Source organism: Borostomias antarcticus (assembly GCF_949987555.1).
Source record: "Borostomias antarcticus genome assembly, chromosome: 4".
NCBI classification, from domain to species: Eukaryota; Metazoa; Chordata; class Actinopteri; order Stomiiformes; family Stomiidae; genus Borostomias; species Borostomias antarcticus.
Window position 1 is genome coordinate 29,538,524 of NC_140237.1, and position 6,436 is coordinate 29,544,959.

The 6,436-nt window shown below is 52.1% G+C and overlaps 1 protein-coding gene across 1 annotated transcript in view; it reads left to right on the forward strand.

Annotated features, from left to right (window-relative positions):
- fto (FTO alpha-ketoglutarate dependent dioxygenase) overlaps nucleotides 1-227 on the forward strand; it is a 126,770-nt gene extending 126,543 nt beyond the window's left edge. Inside the window, exon 10 of the mRNA XM_084436535.1 lies at nucleotides 1-227. This exon is cut by the window's left edge and continues 825 nt beyond it. The gene's annotated coding sequence lies outside the window, so the exon portion shown is untranslated.
- Nucleotides 228-6,436: the final 6,209 nt, after the last annotated feature.

Consider the following 6,436-nt stretch of genomic DNA (forward strand, 5'->3'; position numbering starts at 1 on the left):
AGCAGGGCTGGGAGGTGTTTGTGCTGAGAGGAGGAGAGAGGAGGAGAGAGGAGGAGCTAGCGCCCCGGTCTCCTCTGTTGCGCGCTGATGAAAGGGAAGAGCCGGCAGAAAGAGACGCCCGCGTCCCATAATTACAGCTGTTCAATGGCTTTGAATTCCTCTCAAACCGTGTAGAGCACCAGTTCCTCTGTCACGCTGCCGGCCATCACCAGAGACCCCCTCTCCGTCTCAGACTCGGAGGGGCGGGGTAGAACGCGGAGGTGTGGGGTAGAACGCGGAGGTGTGGGGTAGAACGCAGAGGGGTGGGGGAGAACGTGGAACGTGGCCGTTGTCGCAGCTCTCATCTTGATTTCTTTCTGGATCTTGTTCATGATGAATTAGACACGCTGTAAAGTATGATAAGAAACTAAAAAATGTTTTTAAAAAATGCTCAATGCAATTCTTTTTTTTCTTTTTTCTTTTTTTTTTTTTTTTACTTCTGAGGTTTTTTCCAAATTGTTGTTCTCTTGCTTTCTTGGCCGTGTGTTTTGTATGTTGTCAGAGAGATTGTTCTAGATCGGCAGAACTGTTCTGGTTGAACCACTTTTTTGCTCCGCGCCACTGCTTGTCTATCTGAAGCAATAGGAATGGCAGTCAATAAAACAATACCATGTTTTATGATGTCTCTGTGTATGTGTGTGCTTATATATAGCGTGTTCTCCTGACTCTGTGTGTGTGTGTGTGTGTGTGTGTGTGTGTGTGTGTGTGTGTGTGTGTGTGTGTGTGTGTGTGTGTGTGTGTGTGTGTGTGTGTAAACCTTAAGTTTGCCACACCGTGTGTAGTCTCACAATGCCAGACTTTGGAGATCTCTGCCTCCGAAATCTGGAGTCATCTCCATTGAAAATCGTCACTAGAGCAGCGCTGAAAACCAACTCTACCAATCAGAGCCGCTGCCTAGATCTCCAATAGGGTGAAGGACCCGCCTGACCGGAAATGATGTCCTCCAATCAAATTGGAGTGGAGAATCAAAACAAAACAAAACATTACTCGTCCCATTAGGAAGGACCGCCCTGAAGACCGCCCTGATTGGTTGTGCTATTTTCATTCTCTTAATTGTTTCCACCCACTTTTAGCAACATCTAGACGAGGTTAGGACGTGACTTCGGTCTCTGGTTGAGCGCAGCGTTTAGAGACTGACTTGTGAGTACGCCATGTGTGGTCAGGAAAGACCTTGACGTATCGAAGTGTGTGTGTGTGTGTGTGTGTGTGTGTGTGTGTGTGTGTGTGTGTTTTACCCTTTTCCTGGGTGTATTTGAGCAGTAAATTGAGACTTGTGTCAGGCCAATGTGAGTTACAGTCCCCTGGCCGGCCATGTCACCAGCTGCCTCTCTCATTGGCAGATAGATGGCATGCAAATGCTGGCAGCCATCTGGACAAAGAACCCTTATTTACTGACCACAGCCTTTTTACACCGGCTAACAAATTAGCCTGAGTGAGTCTACACACGCCTGCTCTGCCTCAGGTTAGGATTCTCCAACGAGGCTGACAGGTGTGCTCTGTGGTTGGCTGGTGTCCATCTTGCTTCTTTATAGGTACCCAGGATACGTCAACGCCTCTCCAGGATTGGTCAACACCGTGGCCTAGGTGAGTTCTGAGTTGCTGAGCTCTTCACAGTCTGAATTGAGGAAACACACAAAACTCAGACTCACATAGTGCTTTTATAATCAAACTTTACACTGTAAGGTGTCACAACCATTCTAGCGCCAGTATGCTGTGTACACCGCAGACCCCAGCACACCACACAGCTCTACTACAGTAGAACTACAGGGTAACACAGCTCCTACACTAGAACTCCTACAGGTTAACAGCTACAGTAGAACTACAGGGTAACAACTCCTACAGGGTAACAGCTACAGTAGAACTACAAGGTTACACTCCTACAGTAGAACTACAGGATAACACAGCTACAGTATAACTACAGTGTAACACAACTCCTACAGTAGAACTCCTACAGGGTAACACTCCTACAATAGAACTACAGGGCAACACAGCTACAGTAGAACTACAGGGTAACACAGCTACAGTATAACTACAGTGTAACACAACTCCTACAGTAGAACTCCTACAGGGTAACACTCCTACAGTAGAACTACAGGGTAACAGCTACAGTAGAACTACAGGGTAACACTCCTACAGTAGAACTACAGGGTAACACTCCATCAGTAGAACCCTTGCAGGGTAACACTCCTACAGTAGAACTACAGGGTAACACTCCTACAGTAGAACTACAGGGTAACACTCCTACAGTAGAACTACAAGGTAACACTCCTACAGTAGAACTACAGGGTAACACTCCTACAGTAGAACTACAGGGTAACACAGCTAACCTAGTAGAACTACAGGGTAACACTCCTACAGTAGAACCCCTGCAGGGTAACACTCCTACAGTAGAACTACAGGGTAACACTCCTACAGTAGAACCCCTCCAGGGTAACCCCACCTCTCTGGGATCTCACTGTGCTGCATGTAAACAGAGGGGCGGGGCCTAACCAGCCTCCCTGTCTGATCCCTCAGTGAACCGGCCGGATTAGCAGAGCAAACACCGCCCCCGCTGATTGATTGATGTCCGCCGGATGATGAAGTAGGGCCATTGTTCTGCATGTTTTCTCCCCCGTGCGCCGTCCCAGAGGTCGGCCATGTTAACTACTTCCTGTAGTGGCTGAGTGACTGAGTGATGGATGGTGCGGGGCCTGCAACCCCGGGGCCGAGTGCAAAATGCCCACTTGGAGAGACAATTACCCAGCGCTGGTGAGAGGTAACTGGTATGCATTGTTCTGGCCTGGGTCAGCACGCACAGACCCAGCCTCAATTAGGTCAACAATGGGCGCAGGAGGAGGATAGAACAACCAGGTGTGTTGTGGGAAAAGTATCGGTTTGGGGTCATATCCCTGTCATGGGGTGTGGGTGGCTGGGCGCAGGGTGTGTGTGTGTGTGTGTGTGTGTGTGTGTGTGTGTGTGTGTGTGTGTGTTGGAAGGGAGGGAGGATTGTGTGTGTTTGGGTGTAGGTGTGTGTATGTGTGTGTGTGTGTGTGTGTGTGTGTGTGTGTGTGTGTGTGTATGTGTTGGAAGGGAGGGAGGATTGTGTGTTTGGGTGTAGGTGTGTGTATGTGTGTGTGCGTGTGTGTGTGTGTGTGTGTGTGTGTGTGTGTTGGTAAGGAGAGATGGAAGGTTGGATTGTGTGTGTGTGTGTGTGTGTGTGTGTGTGTGTGTGTTGGAAAGGAGAGAGGGAAGGTTGGATTGTGTGTGTGTGGTGTGTGTGTGTGTGTGTGTTGGAAGGGAGAGTTGTGTGCGTACATTCGTGTGTGTGTGCGTGCGTGTGCATGCGTGTGTGTGCGTGCGTGCGTGTGTGTGTGTGTGCGCATGCGTGTGTGTGTGTAAGTGTACAGGGCCAGTGGTAGCCCTGGGGGCAGAGAGGCAGCAGTAATTGTAGGAGCAGACTGAGATAGCATCACTGCTCTGGGGTCGCCGTCAGCGCTGGGCTGGCCTCTCACTCATCCGTCATTGGGAGAGACAGACACTAGTCAACACTCACACTACACTGACCTGATTGACTACAGACAGGGTTATACGAGCCCATTGATTACAAGTAATGTTATGAAACTGTAGAGTCAGAGTGTTTTTATGCAATCACCAATGCAGCAGGATCTCGTCCTCATCTTGTCCCCGTGTGGACATGGTAAATCACAGAGTGCAGGACAGGAACAGAGCATCCATGTGAGGCCTGTTGTTTCAAGCTCCATCAATCATGTGTCTTAGTGCATGAAAAAGAAAAAAAAATCTCCTTCACTTTTTTCCCCTTCCTCTCAGTCATTCATTTGCTGCCTTATCTATTGCTTCTTTCCACTCCTCTCTGTGTCAAATGTTCCTCTTCTCCCCTCCCCTCCTCTCCTCTCTCCTCCTCCCCTCCTCTCCTCTCTCCTCATCTCCCCTCCTCTCTCCTCCCCTCCCATTCTCTCCTCTCTCCTCCTCTCCCCTCTCCTCTCATCTCCTTTTCTCTCCTCTTCTCTCCTCCCATCTCCTCTTCTCTCCTTCCCCCTCTCCCCTCATCTCCTCTCCTCTTCTCTCCTCCCCCTCCCCTCCTCTCCTCCTCTCCTCATCTCCTCTTCTCTCCTCCCCCTCCCCTCCTCTCCTCATCTCCTCTTCTCTCCTCCCCTCCTCTCCTCATCTCCTCTCTCCTCTTCTCTCCTCCCCCTCCCCTCCTCTCCTCATCTCCTCTTCTCTCCTCCCCCTCCCCTCCTCTCCTCTCCTCCTCTCCTCTTCTCTCCTCCCCCTCCCCTCCTCTCCTCCTCTCCTCATCTCCTCTTCTCTCCTCCCCCTCCCCTCCTCTCCTCATCTCCTCTCTCCTCTTCTCTCCTCCCCCTCCCCTCCTCTCCTCATCTCCTCTTCTCTCCTCCCCCTCTCCTCCTCTCCTCATCTCCTCATCTCCTCTTCTCTCCTCCCCCTCCCCTCCTCTTCTCTCCTCCCCCTCTCCTCCTCTCCTCATCTCCTCTCTCCTCCCCCTCCCCTCCTCTCCTCCTCTCCTCATCTCCTCTTCTCTCCTCCCCCTCCCCCCCTCTCCTCCTCTCCTCATCTCCTCTTCTCTCCTCCCCCTCCCATCCTCTCCTCATCTCCTCTCTCCTCTTCTCTCCCCCCCCTCCTCTCCTCATCTCCTTTCCTCTCATAAAATCTGAATATTCTCTCCCATCCTCTCCTCCAGCTCTGACAGATGATGAGGTTATAGTCCATGACAGCAGCTCCCCAGTGTAACAGGTCTGTGCCGTGTGTGTGTGCGTGTGTGTGTGCGTGTGTGTGTGCGTGTGTGTGTGTGTGCGTGTGTGTGTGTGCGTGTGTGTGTGCGTGTGTGTGCGTGTGTGTGTGTGCGTGTGTGTGTGTGTGTGTGTGTGTGTGTGTGCGTGTGTGTGTGTGTGTGTGTGTGTGCGTGCGTGTGTGTGTGTGCGTGTGTGTGTGCGTGTGTGTGTGTGTGTGGTGGAGGGGGCTCAGGAGTCCCACACAGGGGATGAACACATTGTTCAGGTACTGTTTCTGACTTAACAGGGAATGAGTGGAGCCGTCAAATCCATGAGCTCTGTCTCCAAGCTCATTACCAGGGCCCCACCTCCCCCCTCTCTCACACACACACACACACACACACACACACACACACACACACACACACGGACACATACAAATACACGCATATAGGCAAGTAGACATGCACACTTGTGGACTCGATCATACACATACACACGAACAGAGAGGAAATTGAATTTACTGCGCACGCATATAGACAAACACACACACACACACACACACTGCTCTGCTCCACCCCACGCTGTAACACCTCTCTAGCTCGGCCCGAACCCGGGGGTCAGACGGCACGCGAACGGCCAAAGCTGCCGTTCAAAGCCGGAGCAGACAAGGACCCACAGACTCCACAAAATCTGTCAGAGCGGCCGCCTGGTTCCTGCCTCTCTGCTCGGTCAGTATTAGGACGTACGTGGCGAGGATGTTTCAGAGAGTGTAAGTGAATCCTTGGTGGTGGTGTTGTTGTTGTTGTTGTTGTGATGCAGCCGAGTGGCTTTAATGAGCTCCGGAGGGGGGTGGACGGGTCTGGAGTGGGTCTGGACTGGGTCTGGGTTGGGAGAGAGAGCGAGAGGGAGGATGTAGATCAAAGGGCGGCGCGGCTGAATTTGGAGCGCGTTTGTAGGATGGCACTGCGGCCCGCGCTGGTCACCGGCCCCGCGTGTCCCAACAGGACCCCGTTTCTCTCTCTCTTTCTCTCTCTCTCTCTCTCTCTCTCTCTCTCTCTCTCTCTCTCTCTCTCTCTCTCTCTCTCTCTGTCTGATCTTCACTAGTGGAGCTCTGAAGTCCTTTGACCCACTTTCCTCCCCCCCACGCTCCCCGCCGTGTGGAGACAGACATGTCCGGCCCCCGGACCCCCTTGGCTTCAGAAGGCTCGGTCCAAAACACGTCCGCCCCCCCCCCCCCCCCTCCCTTCAACCTCGCCTCGTCCTCTCCCCCCCCGGCGGCTAGCCCTCTCTCTCCCCTCATTTACATTCAAAACACCCCTCACCGGGTAGCATTGCAGCGTTTGTGTTTATTCCTGCTCGTCTTCCTTCGAACCGTTAGCCCGGCTAGCTCTCTCCTCCGCCCCCGTTAGTGCGGTCCGAACGCCCAGCCCTCCGCCAAACGGCCCGGCGTCGGGCCGGTTACCGTAACCGAGTCATCTGGCCTTTCATCTAATACGGATGAAAGGCTTTTTTGGGGATATCGCTGGCCTTTCCAGCCTCGAGAGAAAACAGCTTTAGCGAGATATATATATATATATATATATATATATTTTATTTTATTTAAAAAAAAATCATGCTAAGAGCGGTGAGTTCAGCCCGGGTGAGAACGGAGCCTGACGCGGCGTTTT